General features: G+C 46.7%; 1 protein-coding gene across 2 annotated transcripts in view; it reads left to right on the top strand.

Annotated features, from left to right (window-relative positions):
- The window catches only part of LOC118236021 (bifunctional heparan sulfate N-deacetylase/N-sulfotransferase 1-like), an 85,582-nt gene that overhangs the window by 21,709 nt on the left and 50,688 nt on the right, over positions 1-13,185 (top strand). For both annotated transcript variants that reach the window (XM_035434015.1, XM_035434016.1), the window contains exon 2: positions 500-662. The gene's annotated coding sequence lies outside the window, so the exon portion shown is untranslated. The remainder of the gene's footprint in view (positions 1-499; positions 663-13,185) is intronic.

The following is a 13,185-nucleotide window of genomic DNA, read 5'->3' as shown; positions in this document are numbered from 1 at the left end:
GTGTGTGTATGTGTGTATGTGTGTATACATATCGTACTATCTTTGTAATCTGAAGGAGGAACTCAAATGTTTACCTTCAGTGAATTTTTGGAAAATGAATCAGTGTAAGTGTATGCAGCTAATGAAATAACTGGGCCAATTAAGCCAGTGTAATTGGCTGGAACAAAAACCTGCACATTTGCCGGCCCTCCGGGAATTAACTTTCACTCCCCTGTTCAGGGTAATTAGGCAAGTGTACTTTTGCTGGTATTAATGTGTAAGACGAATGTATGTTTATACTCCATTAAGGACATCCTCACACAAAATAATCTTTTCGCATCTTGCAGTCTTTTCTGTCGATGGAACGGAAATCTGTATATTGGCTGTATATTATCTGGTGCTTTCACCTGTGGTCCGATTTTGTGGTAGAGAAGGTCAGTATAGTGCCGATTCCTCCCTGTTTTATGGTTGAATTGAGTTTTAATCTCTCTATCTCTGTCTCTCTCTGTTATATTTGCAGGATAACTGCAGGTTTCTCAAGGTTTGAACCAGATCTGTGGGAGATTTGAGGGGGACATGTTTGTGCCCGGAAGAAGGAACTGTTTCCGCTGTTAGGAGCAGCACCACTGCCCTCAGATCAGCTCCTACAGCCCAGAAGAGCCTCCGTCCCTGACTGAAGGGAGGTAAGAGCTCCTCAGAAGCCAGCAGCCTTTTCCATCTTATTATTGGTCATAACGCAGAGAGAGGGTGGCTTCCCATGGTTTCCACTCTCATTGTAGGCAGCATGAAGTTTGTGTTACTGTAGCTGTTGTGTTTGCTTTAAAGGGCACACAGTGCCTTGTTGAGGGTCATGTGGTCATGAGACTGTGTTAAGTTCTGGCCACCGAGCCTGTGCTGGACTGTGATTACTGAGCCTGTGCTAGTGTGTGGTCACAGCCTGTGCTAGAGTGTGAGCTCCATGCCTGTGCTTATCTATTGTCACTGAGCCTGTTGTTGACTGTGGTCACTGAGCCTGTGCTAGACTGTGATCACTGCGCCTGTGCTAGACTGCGGTCACTGCGCCTGTGCTAGACTGCGATCACTGCGCCTGTGCTAGACTGTGGTCACTGCGCCTGTGCTAGACTGCGATCACTGCGCCTGTGCTAGACTGTGGTCACTGCGCCTGTGCTAGACTGTGGTCACTGCACCTGTGCTAGACTGGTCGTTGAGCTTATGCTGGATAAGGATCTGCCACTGCCTTGTGTATCAGACAGTGAAGATCACCTTTCCCTCCCACTCTCTCCCTCCTGCCATCTCCCTCTCTCTCCTCTCCGTCTCCCACTCACTCTCTCCTCTCCCTCCCTCTTCCTCTGTCTCCCACTCTCTCTCTCCCTCCTCTCTGTCTCCCTCTCTCTCTCCTCTCCCTCCCTCTTCCCATGTCTCCCACTCCCTCTCTCTCCTCTCCTCTCCCTCTCTCTCTCGAGCTTTCAGTCTCTCCGCGCCCCTGATAAATGGCGAATGGCAGCCCATCCGTCTCTCAGATGAGGCGAGACGTGGGAGCCGTCTCAACAAGGCCGCGCGAATAACGCCGGGGTCGTCTGCTCGGTTAAACATTTGAGTGCGTCTGCCGATAAGCTCGTCCCCTTCGCGCACGTCCACGACGGCGGCGCTTGACTGCGTAGGCCGAGAGCGTCGGTGGCCCCCGCTTGCTTCCGCGTCGTCCACTTGCGTCGCTGCGCTCGTGGGCGGATGGCGGTTGGCTGTCGAAAATGCTTGTGTAGTGTAGTTTCTAAAGCATTCGAAAGGCAATGCTGAAGAGGTCTGTTGTATGTAAGCACAGCATACGGTCAGCCTGACTTTGCATATGGTGACTCACTGTCTCTCGCTATTATTGTAATGTGGGGAAAATAAAGCTCAGAGGCTATTGCTGCTCCCAAGGAAGAACATTTTGAAGGTAAGAAAGCCGTTGGTTGCTGACCTCCCACCTAGAAATTGACGCAAGCCCCTTCTGAGAGATATTAGTGATATGAACCAGTGGGCCGTGCTTTTTATTGGTTTATTTTTCGGTTATGTTCAGTGAGTCTGTCTCTATCTAGACCGATCTGGCAGAATCCCAGGGACTCCCGACGGTACAGATCCTGGCAAATTAAATCTCTTCACCGGAAGCACCAGACCTACTTTTCTGGTGCCAGCGAAAAATCAATTTTAAACAAATTTACACCTGTGCCCCTCTGTTCATAGAATTTAAGCTTTAAGTGGTCTTGCTGGTCTACCTTATTAATCCCTTTTAAAATTTTAAAGCCATTACTCAAATCCTTACATCAGCCTTCTTTTTCTAAGAGCCTAAAGAGATTAGGGCTGGGCTGGATTCAATTAAACCCACAAAATCACCGTCAGGAAATGTGCTCATAAAGAATAAATAAAACACTCAATGCTGTATTAAAACAAAGGTGAATAGATGGCTATGAATTAAATGCAGTATGGTGCTAGATTAGTCTTCCCCCAACCCCCAGTTATTTATGTGGTTATTAAAATTAATTAATTAAGTTTACCGAATGCGTCTTTCCCTAAGATGATAATACTTGGAGTAAACCCAATGTTGGTGTCTGAGTGAGGGCTGAGTCCGTTTCTGGTTTTCAGCCAACTTCAGGCTTTAATTACTGACTCATCCCTAACATTTACACTATCTGACATTTTAGCTGCGAGGGAGGTGTGTTGCTCCTTATGGGATACGTCTAATTTGATTATCTGTGAAGTCTGACTTGTGTCACATAAACCTGCTAATTGCAAAAATAGATTCAAGACTAGGGCTGCACCCTAGTATTGAGTGGTGTATCCATATAGACCAAGAGTGGTTAAAAAGGAGCATTGGGATCATCCAGATGCAAACAGTATGGCCAGTGTGATCGGTCGATAAGATGACAAGACGTACTACGTAAAATTAATTTGATGTTGATTCTGTAAATGAAAATGTCATGTTCAAAAAGTAGCTTACTCATAGTAATGATTATTATTTTCAATGTATCTTTTACGTCAGGTAAACTCATGAGCAATGCTGTACTGACTCGGAAGCTCTCTGCTTAATAATTAAAATAGACAAATAGAAATATTTTGTTTTGCATTTGCATGGCAATGTAAATCCTCCGCACAGTATGGTTATTTGACATTGGCCCTAAATCTCCATATCGCACATCACTATTCAAGATGCTGCTCTAGTTTTGTTGCCCTGTTCTGTGCTTTTTCTTCGAGCTACAGCAGCATTTTTCATAATGAACGGCTGAGAGGTGCTAAATTAAGCAAGGAAACGCAACGGTGGGGCTGAGCGTTAATCAGCTATGGTGGCACGTGACGGGGAGGTAGAGAGATGCTTTTTCTTAGCGGTGAAGGGTGGCATGGGGTCCTCAGGAGTGTGTGCATTGTAGTAGCCTGAAAGCAGCAGTAGGCCAGCCAGGGACTGCCCTGCATGGGACCTGTTCGGGTGAAGCCACACATCCTCCGACAAGAAGTGACTTTGTTATAAGCGCTCGCCTACCACCGCGGAGACCCGGGTTCAATCCCCGGCAGCGGTACTTCCGGCTTGGTCAGACGTTCCTACGAACACAATTGGCAGTGTTCGCGGATGGGAAGCCGGTGAGGGTATGAGTTGGTCGGGGTGCCTGTTCAACAGGGAGGGGATCTGGGGGCGATAGGGTGAACCTCCGCACACGTTACGCTCTCCCAGTGAAACTCCTCGCTGTCAGGTGAAAAGAAGCGGCTGGTGACTCCACGTGTATCGGAGGAGGCATGTGGTAGTCTAAACCATCCCCAGACAGAGGATAGCACATCGAGCAGGACCGTGATTCACACGCAGAATTGGTATAACGACTAAATCGGGAAGAAAATGGGAGAAAAATGGCAAAAGAAAAGAAGCGACTTTGTAATCGCCTCCATTCAATTCATTGGGAATTTTTGTGTCCGCAAGGCATGCTGGGATAGTTGGCAATGTGAGGCAAGTGGGCGGAGCGACCGGAAGATATACATTTAAGGAGGACTGTTTTAAAAATGGAAAACACGCCCACTAGTGGCCGATTGTGGGAGGCAAGCACGATGACAGGTGATCTTGTTGGAGGATGTGTGACTTTGCCCTTAGTCACGGTTGCTGAGCACTCCGCTCAGTTGACTTTTTTTAAACAAGCGTCCACTGCTCAGGTTCATCTGGACACCTGTTATGCGGTGGAAAGCACAGGAGGGGGGGAAGAAATTAGGGGAAATATGTTACATTGGGTTTCATACTTGGTTTATAAACAGATCCAGCTGGAAGGGTGGGGTCCTTACAAGTGAAAAAATGCTCAGCTGAGATGTTATGTGGAAGAATGATGGATTGTTCCAGAAAGGTTTTTGGAGAGTTGACAGAGCCATAAAACAGGCTTAAGTGAATGAAGACTTGAGCAACAGAACCAAAGGGTGCAGTAAAATGTTTAGAGATTTTTTTCACAGGCCGGCATTTCGCTGTCTTTGCACACTCCTGATTTTAGCGCCGTACAGAACGGGGAAAAGGGAGGCTGCATGTGACTGGGTTAAGGGTGCCGTTTCCTGACATGCTCGTTAGACAGTTGTGATCCCTCCCGAAAATGCCCGCCGCAAATTGGCTCCAGGCTGCTAAAAGCGTCGTTCTGAAGTCTCCGGAGCGCTCTGAAGGCGAACGCAGACGCGGTTGTTAGAGAGAAATAAAAACGTGCGGATGACAGAGGGAGCCGAAACGGGACCCGAGTGGCCTATCCCGTGCAGAAGATGAGCATCCGCAGTGCTGTCAGGACGCGGCCAGTATGGGCTCCTAGGGACCGGGACGGTAGCTGTTACCTGCAGTCAAATTTTAGGAACGATATTAAGTTTGGTTGTTGGATTTGGCGTGTGTGCAAGTGTGCGTGTGACTATGTGTGCAAGCGAGCAAGCAAAACGCAACATGACTCAGCAGAATTGCTGTCATTACACCAGTTTGAAAGTGCGCATTGCGAGACTATTCTAGGTCTATAAACCCATATGGATGCTCATTCCCCTGTTTTAGGTACAGAGGTCCTTCTGTAACAGAATAAAAGTGTTTAGATGGGAGGTTGCTGCAGAGACAATCAAGTTGACACAGCTCTGTACGTGTGTGTGTGTGTGTGTGTGTTTTCAGATGTTAAATAGTATGTTCAATATGCCGTGGGTTAATTTGGTTGCTGTTGATGAGTACAACAGATACCGGGCATAGTGATGGTTTTCATCCGCTGCCTTTGTTGTGATAACAACATGGATGACTGCACCCACAGCTCACAGAAACTGCCAGTTTCAGACGGCAAATTGTCACTAAGACTTGACAGATTGTTAAAGAGGGTGACAATGGAGAGGGGACTCGCTAAACGTCGGCTCCTTCTTCTGTGCATTACGTCTTAATCCCTTAGGCTGTGTCGTGACGCTGAGAAACTTCCCATCTTACAGGTTCACAAACGCAACAAAATCTTGGCTAAATATGTTGGCCGTGAAAATGGGTGTTTTGAGCATGTATCCTCCAGGAAGTGACCTGAGGTGTCATATATCCTCCAGGAAGTGACAAGTTGTCGTGTAGCATGGCACAGCAATGCAGGGATGTTGGAGCCATTATGGGGGACAGGTTTGTTTGGCCTTCTGTTGCTGGCTAACCTGTTTCTAGTAAGACCTGAACCGACTCAAACCACTTCATCTGGAGCAGAGATGAGCAGCGAGGACTGAATCCGTTTCTGGTTTTCATGCCAGCTTCAGGCTTTGATTACTGAATCATCCCTAACATTTACGCCATCTGACATTTTTGTTACCTTTCTTGATGAGCGTATGAATGACAGCCAAATACTGTTCTTGTCCCCATTGGAAATGTTAGCTGTGGTCTGATGTACGAGTGAACCAGTGTTTGTGTATACCGCCAATTAGCTCATTTAGCCGGGGTAATTGGTGGAAACAGAAACCTGCACACGCACCGGCCTTCCGGGACCGGAATTACCCGCCCCTGATCTGGGGAGTACTTGTGCCGCCCCTTCCCGCTCACTCTGTCTTTGATGACTTTTCTATGGCAGAAATGTGCGAGCTCTTGGGTGGACTTCCTGCCTCTTCTTGCTGCCCTCAACCCAGAGAATTCTGGGAGGAGGGCTAGGCTGCTCTACCCCTATAATATGATACATGGCTGTGGTCCCTGTTCATATTGCATTGTTTACGTGTTTTGTGGAAGCCCTTGTGCAGTGCAGTAAAACACGGCTAACATTCTCACACAATTTTCCATGTGCAACGAGTCGCTTGGCCTGTCTCCCAGTTCAGGATAAACTTGTATCCAAGCACCTGGCTGCCAGGGGAGCTTTGAAACAGCTGATCAACCCCCCCCCCCCCCCCTGAAATATTCCCAAATTTACTGATTCCATCTTGGCAGACATGGGATGTTTTTAAATGGGTGAGATGTTAGACTGAGTTCCTGACCCGTGCTCAGTCATAAAAGATCCATGGCTATTATCACAGAGTGAGGGGGCGGGGTCCCTTGGTGTTGTGGTCAAATTACACTTTATATAAATCCCAAATTTTAATCCGAACATTTTGTAATGCCCCAGGGTAATTGGCTAAATAACGAAAACCCATTCCTATCCATGTGAGTTGGGATGCATTTAAAAAAGTCACAAAACATTTCCCAGATGGTATTCTGGGAGGTTCAGTCCAAGAGTTTTCAACAAGAACCAGCAGTTAACCCCGTACTGTATAGCAAAACAGACTTTGGTCAATTTGTATGAAAGAGAATTCATAGCACGTGGACTGTAATTCAATGAAGCGTCTGAACACGGGCTAATTGTATCCGCCAGGTCCTCCGGGGCTTTGCTTTGGTTCACTTTAGGAGTAGCGTGCAGTTGAAGCAGGCCACGTTCTTCAACTGCCGTATTGAAGAACACTTGTTTCTCGTTATCTTGCTTACCTAACGGCCGTTAGATGTCGGGTAGGCAAGAGGATACACGCGTTTTAAGCTAAAATGACCTTTATTAGATAATTACGTTGAAAAGGAAAGATTAATTACATGTCATTATTAGCTGTTCATGCTATGAATATTTCATGTTTTGACTGAGCATTACATAGTTTTTAGAAATGGAATACGGTGTGTGCGGGGTATTTAAATAACATTTGAAAGTCAAAGTAATTTTTACAAAATGGAGTACGCTGTATATTGTGTATTTAAATAGCATTTGAAAAGGAATGAGTTCGTTTTTATCATTATAAATTTGGGGTTACTCCTACATCCGTTATGCTTATGAGGGGCTTGCGCTGTGTGGACTATTATATGGATAGACTAGCCCTGCCCTCCCCTCCCAGAATTCTCTGAGTTGAGGGCAGCAACATATGTATCTCTTTAAGTGGAGCAAAGTTTTCTTTCTCACAAATGTGCTTTAGTTTATTAAACACATCCTCCGGGCACCTACCAGTCCCAAACACGCATTTCCTCTCCCTGTCTCCCGGTTTCATCCTGTGTGGGTTGTGCTGTTTCTGCTGTACGCACAAGGTTTGTGGGTCTAGTGGAATTATGACTGTATAAATATTTCACCTCCTTCTGCAGAACAAACCTCACTCGCCTTTGTTTTCCTTCCGAAATATTAAGAAAGGGTACGATACTTGTCCCCCGACCCCGTGGCTTTCAAGTGGAATTTTTCCACTTGGCAGCCCCCCCCCCCATCCTGCTGTCTGTCTGGCGGAGCGGAATGAGTCTCGCTCTCGATGCTTTGCTGAATTAAGGAATTCTCTGTCGGATTTCTGAAAGCTGAGCAGAATAATCCTCCTCCTCCTCCCCTGCCCACATTGCGCCCATATTCACGAGTGGAGTCAGAAACGAACGAGACGGCCCTCTCCCTCCTTCCCTCCTTCTCTCTTCCCTCCTGTGCCGTCTCTCTTCATCGCTGTCTTTCTCTCTCTCTCTCTCTCCCTCCCTTCCCTCTCCCTCTCTCTCTCTCTGTCTCTCTCCTCGCTGTGTGGCTCTACTCCATTCCACAGCCCGCTTTTGTCTTGTTTTTACTAAGAACTGGATCTGAAAGGAAAATTAAAAGCTCTGTTTTCTCTCGGCCAAAAGCCTGAGGCTTGGTCTCCTTGGGTGTTCCCAGAAACACCCCGAGTCGCACACTTAACTGAGTGGACTTGGCGGTTGCGGGTTCGACTTCCCAGTAGAGTGCTGTGGTTGTGTGCTTGGGTACAGTAGTGATTCAGTAAAATATCCAGCTTTAATAAATGCATAAAAATTTTAAATATAAGGTATGTACTTGCCATATTATTATTATTTTAAAAGATTATTCTTTTTGTTTGTCTTAAACATTTAGAAAAAGAATGTAATTGAAATAATACCTTAAGCGGTTCTGCTGCAGTAAAATAGGCTTTAGGCACAAAAAAATACTCCAGTAAAGAGTACTCTAGAAAATGCAAGGACAAATCGGCTTGTAATAAATTAGAGAAAATGACGCGCGATTATTATTAGCTTAAATATAAGCATTATTATGAAAGCATATTACTGAACATGACAGTGAGGAATAATTGTATTGTTATGTTAACATTATCGTTACATAGAGCAAAAACAGCAATTTTGCACTCCTTGGTTACCTCACCTGGGCCTGTGGTTAGTAGGAATCCCTTTCCTTAAACTGCTGTTTACAGTCTTTAAATGAAGCTTCAGTGTATTCGCTGCAGCCTGCCCTGGAATGATCCTCCCCCCCCACGGTGATATACAGGGCCTTTAAGGAGAGCCTGTAGAGCGCCCTGCAGAATCATTCTAACGGTAGCATTCCATTGGCCTAGCAGACATCTCCATCCCCCCCTGTCCTGAGGGACCGCTGTCCTACAAACAGCCTCATTTTCTGCATCTATGTGCTGAACACAGAAGAGCCTCTATCTGAACTACCTGGGTTACAGCTGTTGTTTTCTTGCTCTAAATGGATCTGAGGGAGCTGGGGGTGGGACCACGCCCGTTGTAGCTTTCAGGCCTTGGCTCTGAACTTGAATGACTTCAGTGTAAAAAAAAAAAAAAAAAATGTACTTGCTGACAAAGGCTGGTCTAAGCTGAAAAGCATGTATGATCTCAGCGTGGTTCTCATGTGGACATGCTATTTTACTGGAAAGTTTTTCATTTTGCTTCAGAAAACTGCCCTGTTTTTTCCTTTGTTCTGGCATAAATCCAGCTATCTAACAATGATGAAAAAGTGCCTGATTTATCTTACATTGGATATGGTTACATACTAATCAAGCATAGAGGCTACAGAACTGATCTTGTGTCCACAAGGTTGTGGGTTCCATTCCCAGCTGAGCAACTGTCATTGAGCAACGTTCCTAACCAGAACCGCTTAAGCAAAATTTTGAGCCTTAAAACCGTCCAAGAATGAAACTACTCAGGAACTCTGCTGGTCGTTGCTGCTAAAAGCATCAGATAAAGTTGTCTTTGTTATCGGAGATGTGTCATTGCTTTAAGGTCAGCAGTGACGCACAATGGTATATTCCCGGATTGCATGTGAAGAACTTTAGCTGTGTACGTCACTCTGGACAAGACTCAATCAGAAATTTTTGATAGTCGTCAACTGCCGTTTCAGGAAGCTTGTGTATTGACACCAGAATAATTGGTTGGAACAAAAACCAGTGCATACCCCAGCCCTCCAGGAAAAGAGTTGTGCACCTCTAGTCTAGCTGTAGTGAGTGATCAAACTGGTTTAGCTGACCCTCCTGGTCTTGATATTATGCCTTAACCTGATGTCTGGAATTGTCGAAACAACTGTACTTGAAATATTACAACAGTGCATTTGGTCAGAGAAAAATAGCCGTTTGATACAAACCGTTAATATAATAATGCGAACCTTGGAATTTTATTTTCCTGAATGCAAAAACAGGTTTTCCTACATTGAGGTATTTTTGTCAAATCACAGTCGATAGATTGTACTTTGTGATGTTAATCTCATATGCCAGTGGAACGGCCGAATCACCGGCCTTCTGGGAACCGTTTTGCAGGCAGCTTTGGCCTCGGTTCAGAAGAATATTCTCAGAATGTGCGCAGAACTTCCTGCGTCCATTTTCTTTGTCTTGGATGGAACTGCAACTCAGTTGCCGCGGCATGTTTGCTTCGAAAACGAAGTCTGGTTGTCAAGCGAAACCCCAAAAATTGTTCTGTCTGAATAACGAGGGTATGAAAAAAAAACAAAAAAAACTGTCTGCCGCCTTCTTCCGTCATCGCCTCTCCGTCTCAGGGCTGGGAGGAGGAGGAGGAGCTGACAGGGCTCTGTTATATATATTGCGTCCGCGCGCGTGTGTTTGTACGCGTGCGTGCATGTAGGCCTACCATTTTTTACAGTCTCTGGCATGTACGTGGTTTTGTGTGCGTGTGAATCATCTTGTGTCCTTCCTGCTACTTGTAATAGCCTTGCCGTGTGTCCGGGGGAAATGTAATTGCCGATTTCCAGGCGTGTGCCCAGATGACACACGACGGCCCGTTTGGGGGTTCGTGAAGCCTTGCGTCCCAGAGCTCCGGTACTGGGCTCTGGGCTGCTGAGGCAGTCGGGCCGTCTCCAGGAGCTGTGTCATGGCAGATGCGCAGGCAGGAGTTATTCACACGCGCAGCGTAAATGTACCGCGTTCCAGAAGCCAGATGGCTGTCGTTCCCGCCATCGGCCGCACGCCTCGGTGGCGGTCGTGGCCCTTTCGCTGGCTTTCAGGAAGCCGCGCGCGGTCCGGGCGCCATGTCGCGTGAAGGTGAAGCTGCGGCACGTCTGAAATGTCAGGCCGCCATTAGGTGGGGTTGCCAGGTTCAGAATTCAAAACCGGACAACGTGCACAGCTGGAAACCTAATGGCGAACGGGGTGGGAGCGATGGTGGAGCGGACTGGGGAGGGTGGTTGAGATAAGAATTAATTTCAAAGTAACGGTCATTTTTTCAATCAGTTACTCAGATCGGACATTATATTGTCCAGTTGGGACCACTAACTGGACCTGTACAAATAATTGGAAAACCATATATTCCACTCCAAGACCAGGCATCTGAAAACCCTACCTTTCGGTTCACTGTGGCATATGCCACTGTGTGTTCCCCCATGATCCGCAGTAGTACACTGGATGCCTTCTTCCCTTTTTTGTCATTGGCCTGAGAACAGACCACTCTGCCCGTCGAGGATCGTCGCTTTTCAATGACTAAAATGAGCCACGACTGCATGAGATGGAAATTGTGGCCAGTAAAACCACAGAATTAAAGGGATGGTTCGTTTTCTGGAGTTGATATTATTAAATGTTTGTTGTATGTTTTTGATTGGCCCTGATGGGTTTTTTTTTTGTCAGCGATGAAGGACGTTTTATTTATTTCAGAAGTTTATGATGAGTTGCTGGTTCACAGCATAGAGGCATTAGCGAGTTTGTGGCTTAAAGCAGAAAAATGCACTTAATGCAGCAGCTTGCTCTGTAGTGCTATGCCTCCAGAGACCATACACATGAGAAGATTGATTTATTAATGTTTATTCAAAGTTATGAACATATAAAGTCAGTTTTTATATGGAGCGTTCTCGGTTCGTAAGCGGCCCGGGTGATGTGGTATAGATGGAGCTACCCGGGGGTCTGCCTGTGTTACTTCATGCCTATCGTTTACCAAGCTACTTACAGATGGAAATTGGACCTACGGTTCATGGCAGTTATTTCTTGTCAAACTGTATTTTTTCGAACCCAAATTTACGGACGAGGCGTCGTAACGGACAGAGACTGAGAGGCCTCTGAGAGGGAAGGTAAATTGCCGAGCTGACATTCCCCTTTTGAGGACAACTGGCCACGTTTTCAATAGATCTGGGGTGTCTGAGGGTAGCTAGCGAAAGTGATATGAAGACCATTTTGCCATTTTTCCCCCTCCCCTGCAAAATGGAATTGCACAGACCATTTTCAGTCCTGTCGATTTGCTTTTCGCTTTGAGGTATTTTTTCCCTCATGCAGTAATTTGCCTCTCTCTCCCCATGTCGTTCTGGTGATATAGGGAGGCACTTCTTTCCTTGAGCACGGCCATCTCAGGAAATGCGTGCGTCAGGAAATGGTTTTGACCAAATGATTGCTTTTGAAAAATAATCAAGTAACAGCGTATCCATGCGTACAACATCTGGAGGCATAGCATCACTGTACAAGGTGCACTGGAGTTTTTTTGTTTTGTCTTAAAAACAAACCCATGATTGCCCCTTCCAGTGAACACTGGGGGGGGGGGGGGGGTGGGTGGGGTTACTTGGGACACAAAGTAGCGTGTAATCCCCTGTGATTGCACTACCCCTCCAGGAGTGAGGGGTTTTGTGAAGCTGTAGTGCCAGGGACACAATCCGCAGTCTCGAATCGGAGGCACGACGGTGAGAAATAGCAGGGGTTCCAGAAGAACAGCGCTCTGTGAGGCTTTTGCTGAGGTCACAAAGGAAATTGAATCGGGTGGTCTCACCGCTCTGGGTCGCTGTCCTGAAGTCTGTCCCGTCTCTATCTCTCCGTCTTCCTCTCCGTCGCCCTCTTTCTGAGGCGAGCCTGATGACACCTCAAAGTGTCTGCGGAACGTTCCGGTTTAAAAGCAGCCTGGCGTTCTCATCCGGGGAAACCACATGACCCAACAGCCCCGGAAAAGCGGAGAGTAACGGGCCGGGAAGTGCGCCTGGCTTCAGCGACCGTTTAATATCCTGTCTGGTCCAGTGCTCACTTAACTAGCCCTGCAGATGGTTAATTCCTTGTTGCATGCTCCAATATCCAGGAAATGGTCCCATACACACTGTGACACGGTCACTGAACTGGGCTGTCCTCTTGAAACTTGACACAGGGATTTTTACAGGAAAACAGTCACGCTGTGATGTAATGGGATGAACAGCAGGTACGTAAACATTTTTGATTGTACGGGGGGGATTTTAGGCAGACTTTCCCTTAATCCGATTGGTCCATGGACACTCAAACCGTCAGGGTGTATCAAGCCTAACGACCCATCAGGAGTGTTTAAACATTCTGCAGTGATAGGAGAGGGAGATGTCATCATCCTGATAAGGCCCTGTTGTAGTTCATGGTTCGGCCCCCCACACTGATATGGAATCGGGCCCTTTCAGTGCTAACTGTGCCTTGCGTTGCACAATTGACTCTTAACGTCACCCAGGGGTGGGAGGGCTTCAGTTGGCCAGGATGACCGCATCCCATCGAACAACAGTGACCCCTGCTGATCGATAGAGCGCTCACATGTCCGCCTCTCACCATCTT

The sequence above is a fragment of the Anguilla anguilla genome, chromosome 9 (assembly GCF_013347855.1).
Source record: "Anguilla anguilla isolate fAngAng1 chromosome 9, fAngAng1.pri, whole genome shotgun sequence".
NCBI lineage: Eukaryota > Metazoa > Chordata > Actinopteri > Anguilliformes > Anguillidae > Anguilla > Anguilla anguilla.
The sequence above is the reverse complement of the archived record's forward strand: the minus strand, read 5'-3'. Positions and strand labels throughout refer to the sequence as shown.